Source organism: Arachis ipaensis, chromosome B7, assembly GCF_059453495.1.
Source record: "Arachis ipaensis isolate K30076 ecotype BB chromosome B7, ASM5945349v1, whole genome shotgun sequence".
Lineage (NCBI taxonomy): Eukaryota > Viridiplantae > Streptophyta > Magnoliopsida > Fabales > Fabaceae > Arachis > Arachis ipaensis.
This window is the reverse complement of record NC_142442.1, coordinates 37,812,889-37,827,736: the sequence shown is the minus strand read 5'-3', so window position 1 is coordinate 37,827,736 and position 14,848 is coordinate 37,812,889.

Here is a 14,848-nt window from a genome sequence, read left to right as displayed (position 1 = left end):
TCTCCAAATACTGATAAGTCATCCATGAAGACTTCTAGAAATTTCTCTACCATGTCAGAGAAAATAGATAGCATGCACCTCTGAAAGGTTGCAGGTGCATTACACAGACCAAATGGCATCCTCCTGTAGGCAAATACTCCAGATAGATATGTGAATGCTATTTTCTCTTGGTCCTGAGGATCTACTGCAATTTGGTTGTAACCTGAATAGCCATCCAAAAAGCAGTAGTATTCATGGCCTGCTAGTCTCTCTAGCATCTGGTCTATGAATGGTAAAGGAAAATAATCATTCCTGGTGGCTGTATTGAGCCTTCTGTAGTCAATACACATACGCCACCCTATAACTGTTCTTGTAGGAACCAGTTCATTCTTTTCATTATGAACCACTGTCATGCCTCCCTTCTTGGGGACAACTTGGACAGGGCTCACCCAGGGGCTATCAGAAATAGGATAAATAATCTCAGCCTCTAGTAACTTAGTGACCTCTTTCTGCACCACCTCCTTCATGGCTGGATTTAGCCACCTCTGTGGTTGAACCACTGGTTTAGCATCATCCTCCAATAGGATCTTGTGCATGCATCTGGCTGGGCTAATGCCCTTAAGATCACTTATGGACCACCCAAGAGCTGTCTTGTGTGTCCTTAGCACCTGAATTAGTGCTTTCTCTTCCTGTGGCTCTAAAGCAGAGCTTATGATCACGGGAAAAGTGTCATCTTCTCCCAGAAATATATATTTCAAGGAGAGTGGTAGTGGTTTGAGCTCGGGTTTAGTAGGCTTTTCCTTTTCCTGAGGAGTTTTCAGAGGTTCTTCTATTTTCTCTGGTTCCTCCATATCAGGCTGATCATGTTTAAAAATGTCCTCTAGCTCTGATTCGAGACTCTCAGTCATATTGACCTCTTCCACCAGGGAGTCAATAATGTCAGTGCTTAGGCAGTCTTTTAATGTGTCTGGATGCTGCATAGCTTTTACAGCATTCAACTTAAACTCATCCTTATTGACTCTTAGGGTTATCTCCCATTTTTGGACTTCAATTAGGGTTCGTCCAGTTGCTAGGAAAGGTCTTCCTAGAATGAGAGTTGCACTCTTGTGCTCCTTCATTTCTAGCACTACAAAGTCAGTAGGAAAGGCAAACGGCCCAACCTTGACAATCATGTCCTCAATTATGCCTGATGGGATCTTAATGGAGCCATCAGCAAGTTAGAGGCATATCCGGGTTGGTTTAACTTCATCAGTCAAGCCAAGCTTTTTGATAGTGGATGCAGGTATTAGGTTGATACTTGCCCCAAGATCACATAGATCTGTCTTGATACAAGTATCCTCTAATGTGCATGGTATCATAAAGCTTCCGGGATCTCTAAGCTTCTCTGGTAAGCTTTTTAGAATGAATGTACTGCATTCTTCAGTGAGGAAAACTTTTTCAGTTTCTCTCCAATCCTTCTTATGACTTAAGATCTCTTTCATGAACTTAGCATAAGAGGGTATTTGCTCAAGTGCCTCTGCAAATGGAATCTTTATTTTGAGAGTTCTGAGATAGTCTGCAAAGCAGGAAAATTGTTTATCCCGTTCCGCTTGGCGGAGTTTCTGAGGATAAGGCATCTTGGCTTTATATTCTTCAACCTTAGTTGCTGCAGGTTTACTTCCTACAGAAGTGGTTGGAGAAGCCTGCCCAAAGGGGTTGTTATCAGCACTTGCAGGTGTCTGATCCCTTATTGGCGTTTGAACGCCAGAATTGGGGGCTGCCTGGGTGTTTAACGCCAGATTGCCACCCTTTTCTGGCGCTTGGACGCCAGAATTGTCCATCCTTTGGGCGTTTAATGCCAACTGTCCACCCTTTTCTGGCGTTTGAACGCCAGAATCATTCCTCTCTGGGCTCTTACTGTCCTCAGAGGGATTTTGGACAGTGGTTTGGTTATCCTCTGTCAGTTGTTCCTTTCTTGGTTTTCTGCTGCATTGAGTTCATACATTCAATGTCTTTCCACTCCTTAATTAAACAGCTTAGCATTCTTCTGTTATCTGTTTAGATAGCTGCTGTCTTGTCTGATTCAATTGTGCTTCCATATTCTTGTTAGCATTTTTAGTGTCTTAGAGCATCTCTTTAAATTCTGCTAACTGTTTTGTTATAATAAGTAATTGCTGATTGAGTTCAACAACTTGTTCTTGAGGACTAAGTTCAGTGGATACTGCTTTAGCCTCTTCTTTCAGGGAGGACTCACTACTTAAGTACAGATGCTGATTTCTAGCAACTGTATCAATGAGTTCTTGAGCCTCTTCAATTATCTTTCTCATGTGTATAGATCCACCAGTTGAGTGGTCTAGAGATATCTGGGCCTTTTCTGTAAGCCCGTAGTAGAAGATGTCTAACTGCACCCACTCTAAAAACATTTCAGATGGGTATTTTCTTAGCATCCCTCTGTACCTCTCCCAGGCATTATAAAGAGATTCATTATCCTCTTGTTTAAAGCCTTGGATGTCCAGTCTTAGCTGTGTCATCCTTTTTGGAGGGAAATATTGATTCAGGAATTTGTCTGATAACTGTTTCCATGTTCTTATGCTTGCTGTGGGTTGGTTATTTAACCACCTCTTATCTTGATCTTTTACAGCAAATGGAAACAGTAATAATCTGTAGACATCCTGATCTACTTCCTTATCATGTACTGTGTCAGCAATTTGTAAGAACTGTGCCAGAAACTCAGTAGGTTCTTCCTGTGGAAGACCGGAATACTGGCAATTTTGCTGCACCATGATAATGAGCTGAGGGTTTAGCTCAAAATTGCTGGCTCTTATGGGGGTATACAGATACTACTCCCATATGCAGCAGTAGTGGGGTTAGCATATGACACCAGAGTCCTTCTAGACTGTTCATTTCCACTTAGGTCCATGATGGAAAAAGGGAGATGATATGGATTGCAAATAAAATATATTTTTGTTTTTATTTTATTTAATTAGGGATAAATCGAATTAAAAGAAATAAAATAAAATAAAATAATTAGAAAATAGAATATAAGTTTCAAAAACTAAAAGAGAAGGAAAATAATAAAAAAAAATTTGAATACTAAAAAGACTAATTAATTAAAAGGATTTTGAAAAATTTTGGATATGATTTTCGAAAAATGAAGAGAGAGAAAGTGGTTAGGAAGTTTTGAAAAAGATATGTCTTAAAATTAAAGATACTTGTAAGAAAATAATTAAAAGAAGAGATTTGAAAAAGATATGATTTTAAAAATTTTAAAGATTAAAACTTTCTTAACAAGGCAATACCAAACTTAAAATTTTTCAATCAAGATACTGAAATAGGACAAATAATTCGAAAATTATAGGAAAGAAGAAAAAGATTCTGAAAATTTTTTTATAAAAGATTTTCAAATTTGAAATTTGGAATTTGAAATTTGAAATAAGATAAAATAAGATTTTGAAAAAGATATGATTTTTGAAAAAGATTTGAAATTTTTGAAATTTAAAACTAAGATAAGATAAAATAAAAATAAAAATCTGAATTTTTAAAATAAAAATTCAAAAATTCAATTAAAATAAAGAGAAAATATATTTTTGAATTTAATGAGGAAAGAGAAAAACAATAAACTGAACACCAAGAACACTTTAAAGATCAAGATGAACACCAAGAACAAATTTTAGAAATCTTTAAGAAAATAAAAACACAAAGGACACCAAACTTAAACTTTTTTTTTATACTTTGGACACTAATAATTCGAAAATGCACAAGAAAAACAAGGAAAGACACAAAATAAGAAAAACTAAAGATCAAACAAGGAAAATAAACAAGAACAACTTGAAGATCAAGAAAGAACAATGAACATAAAACTCGAAAATATGAAAAAAAAAATAATAACATGCAATTGACACCAAACTTAGAACATGAAACTAAACTCAAACAGAAGACTCAATTATGAGGTTATTGATTTTAAAAATTTTCGAAAATAATCTAGAAAAAGAAAATAAGAATTTTAAAATTTTAACCAAAAACAATAATAAAAGACTCAATTTTTGTGACTCTAAACCAAAAAGATAAAATTTTTCCTAATCTAAGCAACAAGATGAACCGTTAGTTGTCCAAACTCGAACAATCCCTGGCAACGGCGTCAAAAACTTGGTGCACAAAATTGTGATCACACTTTTCACAACTCCGCACAACTAACCAGCAAGTGCACTGAGTCATCCAAGTAATACCTTACGTGAGTAAGGGTCGATCCCACGGAGATTGTCGGCTTGAAGCAAGTTATAGTTATCTTGTAAATCTTAGTCAGGAGATTAATGATAAAAATGATTTTGTTTATGAAAAGTAAATAACATAAAATAAATGATACTTGTGATTCAGTAATGAGGAACAGGTTGAGGTTCCGGAGATGCTTTGTCATCTGAATCTCTGCTTTCCTACTGTCTTCTTCTCCAAACACGCATGGTTTCCTTCCATGGCAGGCTGTATGATCCTCTCAGTGAAAAATACTAGGCACGGTCTCTGCACGGCTAATCAACTGTCGGATTTCTCATCTCGGATGAAAAATACCAGGTACAGCTACCGCACGGCTAATCATCTGTCGGTTCTCACTAGCGTCGGAATAGGATCTCTCTATCCTTTTGCACACTGTCACTGTTCCCAACATTCGTGAGTTTGAAGCTCGTCATAGTCATCCCTTCCCAGATCCTACTCGGAATACCACAGACAAGGTTTAGACTTTTCGGATCCCAGGAATGCTGCCAATTGGTTCTAGCCTATACCACGAAGGTTCTGATCTCACGGACTCGGTCCGTGGATCAGAGACCCAAGAGATACGCACTCAAGCTGTCGCCCAATGACTACGTTGAGCTCAGATAGAACGGGAGTGGTTGTCAAGCACGCGTTCATAAATGTGAGAATAATGATGAGTGTCACGGATCATCATCTTCTCCAGATTGAAGTACGAGTGAGTATCTTAGAATAGAATCAAGCGTGATTGAATAGAAAACAGTAGTAATTGCATTAATCCATTGAGAAACAGCAGAGCTCCTCACCCCCACCAATGGGGTTTCGAGACTCATGCCGTCAGAGATACAATATGGAATAAAATTGTCATGAGTTGCAAAATGAATCTCTAAAAGTAGTTTTTATACTAGACTAGTAATTTAGGTTTACAGAAAATGAGTAACTAAGTGCAGATAGTGCAGTAATCCACTTCCGGGACCCACTTGGTGAGTGTTTGGGCTGAGCTTTCAAGCTTTCACGTGCATATGCCTTAAGTTGGAGTTAAACATCACCCTGGGTGCCAAAATGGGCGTTTAACGCCAAGAAAGGTGCCAGTTCTGGCGTTTTACGCCAGAAAGTTTTTGGCTGGATTTCAACGCCAGTTTGGACCATCAAATCTCGGACAAAATATAAACTATTATATATTTCTGGAAAGACCAAGATGTCTACTTTCCAACGCAATTGAGAGCGCGCAAATTGGACTTCTGTAACTCTAGAAAATTCATTTCGAGTGCAGGAGGGTCAAAATCCAACAGCATCTGCAGTCCTTTCTTAGCCTCGGAATCAGATTTTTGCTCAGGTCCCTCAATTTCAGCCAGAAAATACCTGAAATCATAGAAAAATACACAAACTCATACTAAAGTCTAGAAATTTGATTTTTGCATAAAAATTAATAAAAACATAATAAAAAGTAACTAAAACATACTAAAAACTATGTAAAAATAATGCCAAAAAGGGTATAAATTATTCGCTCATCAGTCACAGCTCCACAAGTACACGTCAAATGCAGCTCATGTGTTGGAGCCTGAGTCGGTCGAGTTGAGGGAGAACTTGTCTTTTCAAGTAACGCCAGTGAGGATCGATGACACTAGTGTGAAGAAGCTGCGAGGAAAGGAAGTCTCATTGGTTAAAGTTGCTTGGGAGCGAGCAGGAGTTGAAGAACATACTTGGGAATTGGAGTCCGAGATGCGGAAGGATTATCCCGAGCTATTCTCAGGTAATTCAAATTTTGAGGGTAAAATTTCTTATTTGGTAGGGAGAATGTAAGAATCGCAACTAAACAACCGGTTAATTAAGTAATTAATTGCCCAATTTAGATTCCGAAAAGTTAGAGTGAGAATTTGAGGATTTAAATGTGATTTTTGGACTCAGTAGGTCTTTCTGAGTCAGAAAATGTGCTTTTTGCAAAAAAACCGCAAAAAACCGCGAACTGACAGTCGAACCAGTTGAACTGGTTCAAGTCTACCTGGTACCGCACGAGGAAAATTGAAAATAGTCAAAAACCTTAAAAAATGTTAGAAATGGAAAACCAGGCATTAATTTTAAAGGTTTGACTTGAAGTTGGGCCAAACGGGTTAAAAATGCTAACGGGTTGGAACGGGCCTAAGTTGGGCCCAAGCCCAACATATATAAGGTTCATTTAATGAATCCTACCCTTTCACAAACACACACACATCAGAATTGAAAGAGGGAGAGGAGAAGAGATTGAGCACTATTCACTTCAATCTTCTCAAGCTCATATCTTGAGCTATAGAGCTCCGATCGCTGCACCCTTTGCGGCTACGCGTTCCTTGTGAAGAGCTCTACAAAACCCATATAAGAAACTGGTAAGTAAAGCTCGAAAACTATTCAGTTCTTCTCCTCAAAATTTTGGGTATTTAGGTCTTTTGGTTAAGTGAGTTTTTGTGATTTTGGATGTTTAGGTTCACTCTAATCCTTACTTAGCATTGGATTTTGGCTTCCAAGACTGTTGAGAAAGGTAAGAAGTCTTGAACCCTTGTGAAATTTCAAGTTTGATGAACCCTAGGTTGAATTATTGTGAATTATATGTGTTATAGCTTGAAGTGGTAATTATTGGAACTTGTTGGAGCTTATTGGTGATTGTTGGTGGCTTGGATTGTGTTGGAAAGCCTAACTTGTGCTCATTTTGGGTTTTGGTGCATATAGGGAATCGACCAAGGTATGGTTTCGGTTTCCTCTATGTAGTATATAATATTCATGGACACTTAGGCTAGTGACCTATAGGATAGGTTGGAATTATGTGGTTGTTGATGATGGTTTATTGAAAATGCATGTTGAATTGATATTGTTATATTGAGAAATAATAATATTAAGGTATGATGTTTGATGATTTGAATGATTGTATGTTGTTGGATGCGGATATAAAGTATGAATGGAATTGATGATGATAAGTGATAGGAACAAATTGATGGTTGATGAAGGTGTTGGTGGAGAATTGACCTTAGTGTCATATATGTGGTATTTGATGATTAAGAATGGTGAACTGTGATTTAAAAGGATAGAGTGTGCTGGAAATGGAAGTTTGGTTTTGATCTAGTTGGATGTGGCTTGAGAATTTGGTAAAACTGAGAACAAGTGTAATTTGGTAAAAAGGAAAATTTGGTAAATTTTGTCTGATCATAACTTTTGCCTTGGTTTTCAAAACTGATTGAAAGTTGTTTAGAATTAAAGTCTATTGAAAACCCTTCAAATCGATATAAAGTTTGTAAAATTTGGATTTTTGTAGAGGGAGTTATGATCATTCAAAGTTGGTGTTGAAAATCTGAAATTCTGCTAAGTTGCAGAATTTTGAGATTTCTGGTTTGTGCGCACGCACAGCCCTATGCGCACGCACAACCCTGCAAAATTTTAAACCTGTGCGCACATACAGACCTATGCGCATGCACAGGCAGAAAAGGGCTTTCTGGTTGCAGCGTTAGCACAGCTCGTGCACGCACACACCAATGAGAATTTACAACCTGTGCGCATGCACAGTCCTGTGCGCACGCACGAGTTGGGAAGGGGAGTCTGTTGGGGGCGCTAGCACAGCTTGTGCGAGTGAACAGACTTGTAAATTTTCACACCTGTGTGTACGCACACCCTTGTGCGTACGCACACTTTTAAAAATCTTCCTGGGCGTGCGCACGCACACCCTTGTGTGGACGCACATGCCGTGTTTCTCAAATTTTAACTTTGTTTTCAACTATTTCAGCTTCCCAACAAGATTGTAAGCTTCTATAACACCGTTTTAAGAATTTTGTGCTTGGTTTAGAGTATGAGAACATGGGGAATAACCTAAGTGTTTTAGTTGATGATTTTTATGAAAAATTAGAAAACGGAGGATTAGGTCTCGGGTGTACTGAGGATGGTTTGATGGTATGTGAAGGATGATTGATATATGATATGAGAAATGAGGAACTGAAATGTGAATTGACAGTGGCTGAGATGAGTCGAGGACTCTGAATGAGATGATGGATCCGTGTATACTGAAAATGTTTTCTGAAAACCACTGAAGTACTAATTTGCACTAAGATTATGAGACGCTATGTGCCCGGCAGGAACGGTGGTTAATCCCGCCTGTCGAGGTAGCGGCGACGGCGTAAGGATGGTGGTTAATCTCGCTTATGTTGAGATGTGAGCTCTAAGGCAAGAGTATCCCTCTCGCATCCCTTCGGATCAATAGAGCGTGCAGGCGCAAAACCCTGGACACTGATCCGAGCACTATATCTCGGGGGTTCCCATTGATTATTCCGAAGGACGACATCTCCATGGAGATGTGTCGGGTTGGCAGTTGAACCGACAATGTGATATCACAGCCAATAGGACAGGTATTCATCATATGCATTTTCTATCTGCTTGTATGCTTTGACTACTTGTAATGGCTTGCCTATTTGTATAACATGCCTATATGCTATTTGAATTAATTGCCTTATATGCGAATACTTGTGTTTTACTTGCATTGTATATTATCTATGTTTTCTACTGGGATTGAGGAGATTCGGAATGCGGTGGTGATAGGATCGCATGGAGGATCGGTTGGTGAAGGCTGTGGGACAGCGGTGTTAGTTAGAATAGAAATCCCTTAAGATAGATTACCTGGTTTATTTATGTTAAGATTTGTATATTATGCTCATTTGTTTTAGTATGCCTTAAGTCTGAATCTTGTGATGGATATGGAGCTTAGGATTGCCTTTGGCATCCCGGGGTCTTATATACTACATCACTGGACACTGTTACCATACTTAGAACCTCCGGTTCTCATACCATATTTCTGTTGTGTTTTTCAGATGCAGGTCGCAACCCACCTCGGTGAGTTGTTAGATGGTGAGAGAAGCGGAGGACCCAGATACCTTTTTTAATCTTCTTGGCTTATTTTGTATATGTCTCTCACTTTTGTATTTTTCTTTGCCTAGAGGCTTGTATTTGAGAGAACAAAACATGTATAAGCTGTTTTTACTGTCAGGTTTTCGTGTGTCTGTATATATGGCTAGCCGGCTTAAACTCCGCGAGCCGTGGCTAGATTCTTATGATATTACACTATTATATTTTGATATATATTATCTATACCTTGTGCTTTAAGCTAGTAGCTTCGATAGTACATTTGCGCTTTTAAATCCTGTTTTTGAGCTATATCCTTCATCGGGCATCTAGATTATACTATTCTTTATATATATATATATATGAGCTTAGAACTGTCGTAATCTCTGATTAACCTTTTCTTTACGATGCGGGGTAAATCTTAGGCTAATTAGGGTCTTACACTTTCTAAAGCCGTTGAGAACGCTCCATTTGGACCTCTGTAGCTTCAGAAAAGCTCTTTCGAGTGCAAGAAGGTCAGATCCTGACAGCATCTACACACTTTCTCTGTCTCTGAATAATACTTTTGCTCCAGCTCCTCAATTTCAGCTAGAAAATATATGAAATTGCATAAAAATACACAAATTCAAAGTAGAATCCAAAAATGTGAATTTTGCACTAAAACCTATGAAAATATAAAAAAACTTAAATAAAACATGCTAAAAACTATATGAAAATGATGGCAAAAAGCGTATAAAATATCCGCTCATCAGCATCTCAGTGGCAGAGACCACCCCACGACGCCTTCTCTCTCCACTCTCTCTCTCTCTCTCTCTCTCTCTCTCTCTCTCTCTCTCTCTCTCCTTGGCAGTGTTTGGTGACGGTGATCAGCCATTGACCGAAGGCAGAACGGCAACGATGATCGTAGCGAAGGGAACAAAATCTTCTCTTCCTCATCGCGGTACTTGGGTCGCGTCTCCCTCATCTCCATCTCGAGCTTCTGTCAGCGACGTAGGACTGACGGCGGCAGCAACCTTCCTCTGACGGCGGGTTGAACGATAGCGGTGACCATAAAGCACGACGACGATGCGACAGCGGCGAGGCGGCATCTCCTCTCCCTTGCGAGCTCTCTGTTTCCTCTGTTTTGTGCGGTTGAGTCTCTCTCAACTTGTCCCTCTCACCCACACATTGGCAGTGGCAGCAATGGTGGTAATGGCGCCCACCGGTGTTGCCTCCCTGCTTCTCTCTCCTTCTTTCTTCTTCTTCCCTCCTCCATTCTCCCTTTTCTAATTTCTTTCGGTGTGTGTGTAACGCGTTTTTGTATGTGAAGGAGTGGCTCAGAGTGAAACACGTGTGAATGTAGGAGGGATTAGTATTGTGTGTGTGTGTGTGTGTGTGTTGGGTAAAAGAGGTTAAGGTTAGGTAAAATTAGGGTTAGAAATTGAGAATTTAGGGTTAGGGTAGAGTATTAATTTAAAATCAAATTTAATCCAATATAATTAACTTTAAGAATACTATTTATTTTTTAAATTATAAATTGTTTTTTAATTAAATACTCTAATTTAAAATTAGTGATAAATAAATAAATTTTCTTTTAGTTCATAATATTAATAAAACTTTCAATTATTCGATTTAAATTGTATAAAACTTTTATTATTTTCAATTACTAAAACTTTAAATCCCTAATATAGAAATACTAAATTATTTAGATAATTTTATAAATCCTAATGAATTTTAAACTCAAAGTATCATAAAATTTAATTTAATTATTTTTAAAAAAATAATTTTTTTAAATAAAATTATCAACAAATATAATAAATCATAAATAATTCATTATTTAATTTTCAAAAATTCGAGTAGTTATATATAGATTAGTTAAATTTTATATTAAAGATTATTTTTAGTGAGACGAGATTAAATTTTTCTTATTTCTTTGCATAAAAAATTGAAGAGTTGTTTGGTTTGTATTTTTATTTTAGTAAACTATATAAAATATAAAAGGAGGAAGCAAAAATAGAAAAAAAAGATATTATTATGTTTAATTTTTTAATTCACAAAATTCTAAAACAGGTAAAATTATTAAAATAGTATTAAAAATTAATACTACTGATACAAATTATTTTGAAAAACACGACAACATATAAGTATCAGTGATAAATAATTTTTATATGTAGCAAAAAGGTTGCTTATTTTATCTGAATTTTTATTTTAAAAATGGAATAAAATTCAATCTCTAAATTTTTATTTAAAAAAAAGTTGCAATCACTCATGAAATAAATCGAAATAATAAATTTATAAAAAATTTTAATTTTAAAATAAAAATATTTTATTTTTTAATTATACTTAAAAAAATTTATCAAATTTAAATTTTTAAATTTTTAAAATATATATTTAATATATAATTATTTTTATTACCATATTTCTGGAGTAATTTTAGACAAATAATAGAACTTAATGATATATTCTTATATAATTTATGAAATGATTTGATGTATTAAATTTGAATAAATAAGAATAAAATATAAATAAATAACATAGAAAAAGAAAAATATTTTTTCAGAGGGTAAATATTAATACAATAAAGTTCTACATCCAAGTCATAATCCTAACCAAGTCCAACCAAGTATTTTAAATTCATGTGCGCACGTTTTACTTCCTCCTTCTTCTTCTTCTTGTTTCACATTCTCATAATTCTTGTTTCACCTTCTTAATAAGAACTTGTGTCACGATTAAGAAATTTCAACGTCAAAATTGAGAAACTTTTATGTCACAATTAAAAAATTTTGGTATTATTTTCTGATAAATCCTGCAAAACTCAAAACTTTTCCTCCTTTTTCTCATCATCATCATCATCATCATCATCATCATTGTAACACCTTAACTTTTAGCACGTCATGATCGTACCAAAAGTAAGGAGTTACTAACCTGTTTTCCTTATTTACTATTTAATATTGAGTCTTTAATTTGATATCGTCTTTCAGTTTTATAGAAAATGCCAGAAAATTTTGTTTTTATCAATTAAAATCATATATCAAAGATCACCAAGTAATAGTAGTCACATAGTTATTACTAATAATAAATTCCATACGAAAGAATTCAATATAAAACTCAAATACAATTCCTATCCCTCTGTATAAAATAAAATCTTAAATAACAAAGGCGAGAGAATTCTATGAAAGTAACTAAACTCATAAACTTAACTCATAAATAAGTCTAATAATCGCCCGCCACTTCAAACTGCGTCATTGAACTTGTGTCACTGAAAGGGTGGAAGATTTTGGGGTGAGAACAAGCCACATGTTCTCAGTAGGGAATAGGAATGTGGTGCACGAAATTGTGATCTCTGGTAATGGCTCCAAAAACTTGGTGCTCTAATCTCAATTCATAATTTGTCACAACTTCGATACAACTAACCAGCAAGTGCACTGGGTCGTCCAAGTAATAAACCTTACGTGAGTAAGGGTCGATCCCACGGAGATTGTTGGTATGAAGCAAGCTATGGTTACCTTGTAAATCTCAGTCAGGCGGATATAAAATAGTTATGGAGTTTTCGAAAATAAGTAATAGAAGAAGGATAGAAACACTTATGTAATTCATTGGTGAGAATTTCAAATAAGCGTATAGAGATGCTTTCGTTCCTCTGAACCTCTGCTTTCCTGCTGCCTTCATCCAATCAGTCTTACTCCTTTCCATGGCTGGCTTTATGCAAGGGCATCACCGTTGTCAGTGGCTACATCCCCTCCTCTTGTGAAAATGGTCCAAGATGCCCTGTCACGGCACGGCTAATCATCTGAGGTTCCCGATCATGCTGGAATATGATTCACCCTCCTTTTGCGTCTGTCACTACCCCCAGCACTCGCGAGTTTGAAGCTCGTCACAGTCATTCAATCATTGAATCCTACTCGGAATACCACAGACAAGGTTTAGACTTTCCGGATTCTCTTGAATGCCGCCATCAATCTAGCTTACACCACGAAGATTCTGATTAAGAGATCTAAGAGATACTCATTCAATCTAAGGTAGAACGGAAGTGGTTGTCAGGCACGCGTTCATAAGGAATGATGACGATTGTCACGTTCATCACATTCAGGTTGAAGTGCGAATGAATATCTTAGAAGCGAAATAAGATGAATTGAATAGAAAAACAGTGGTACTTTGCATTAATCTTTGAGGAACAGCAGAGCTCCACACCTTAATCTATGGAGTGTAGAAACTCTACCGTTGAAAATACACAAGTGAAGAAGGTTCAGGCATGGCCGAGAGGCCAGCCCTCAAACGTGATCTAAGATAGCATACAACTGATCAAAGATGTCTAATACAATAGTAAAAAGTCCTATTTATAATATACTAGCTACTAGGGTTTACAGAAGTTAGTAATTGATGCATAAATCCACTTCCGGAGCCCACTTGGTGTGTGCTTGGGCTGAGCTTGAATGTTACACGTGCAGAGGCTCTTTCTGGAGTTGAACGCCAGGTTGTAACGTATTTCTGGCGTTCAACTCTAGTTTGTGACTTGTTTCTGGCGTTTAACTCCAGACAGCAGCGTAGAACTGGCGTTCAACGCCCTTTTATGTCATCTAAACTCGTTCAAAGTATAGACTATTATACATTTCTGGAAAGCCCTGGATGTCTACTTTCCAACGCAATTGAAAGCGCGCCATTTTGAGTTCTGTAGCTGCAGAAAATCCACTTTGAGTGCAGGGAGGTTAGAATCCAACAGCATCAGCAGTCCTTCTTCAACCTCTGAATCTGATTTTTGCTCAAGTCCCTCAATTTCAGCCAAAAAATACCTGAAATCACAGAAAAATACACAAACTCATAGTAAAGTCCAGAAATGTGAATTTAACATAAAAACTAATGAAAACATCCCTAAAAGTAACTAGATCCTACTAAAAACATACTAAAAACAATGCCAAAAAGCGTACAAATTATCCGCTCATCACAACACCAAACTTAAATTGTTGCTTGTCCCCAAGAAACTGAAAATCAAATAGGATAAAAAGAAGAGAATATACTATAAATTCCAAACTATCAATGAAATATAGCTTCAATCATATGAGCGGGACTTATAGCTTTTTGCCTCTTGAATAGTTTTGGCATCTCACTTTATCCATTGAGGTTCAGAATGATTGGCATCTATAGGAACTCAGAGTTCAGATAGTGTTATGACTCTCCTAGTTCAGTATGATGATTCTTGAACACAGCTTTTTTTATGAGTCTTGGCCGTGGCCCTAAGCGCTTTGTTTTCCAGTATTACCACCGGATACATAAATGCCATAGACATATAATTGGGTGAACCTTTTCAGATTGTGACTCAGCTTTGCTAAAGTCCCCAATTAGAGGTGTCCAGGGTTCTTAAGCACACTCTTTTTTTGCTTTGGACCTTGACTTTAACCGCTCAGTCTCAAGTTTTCACTTGACACCTACACACCACAAGCACATGGTTAGGGACAGCTCGGTTTAGCCGCTTAGGCCAGGATTTTATTCCTTTAGGCCCTCCTATCTACTGATGCTCAAAGCCTTGGGATCCTTTTTATTTGCCCTTTCCTTTTGGTTTTAAGGGTTATTGGCTTTTTGCTCTTGTCTTTTGGTTTTAAGAGCTTTTGGCTTTTTCTGCTTGCTTTTTCCTTCTATTTTTTTTCGCCTATTTTTTTTTCTCTTTTTTTTTTTTCTGCAAGCTTTGTTCTTTGCTGCTTTTTCTTGCTTCAAGAATCATTTTTTTTATGATTTTTCAGATTATCAAATAACATGTTTCCTAGTCATCATTCTTTCAAGAGCCAACATATTTAACATTCTTAAACAACAACTTCAAAAG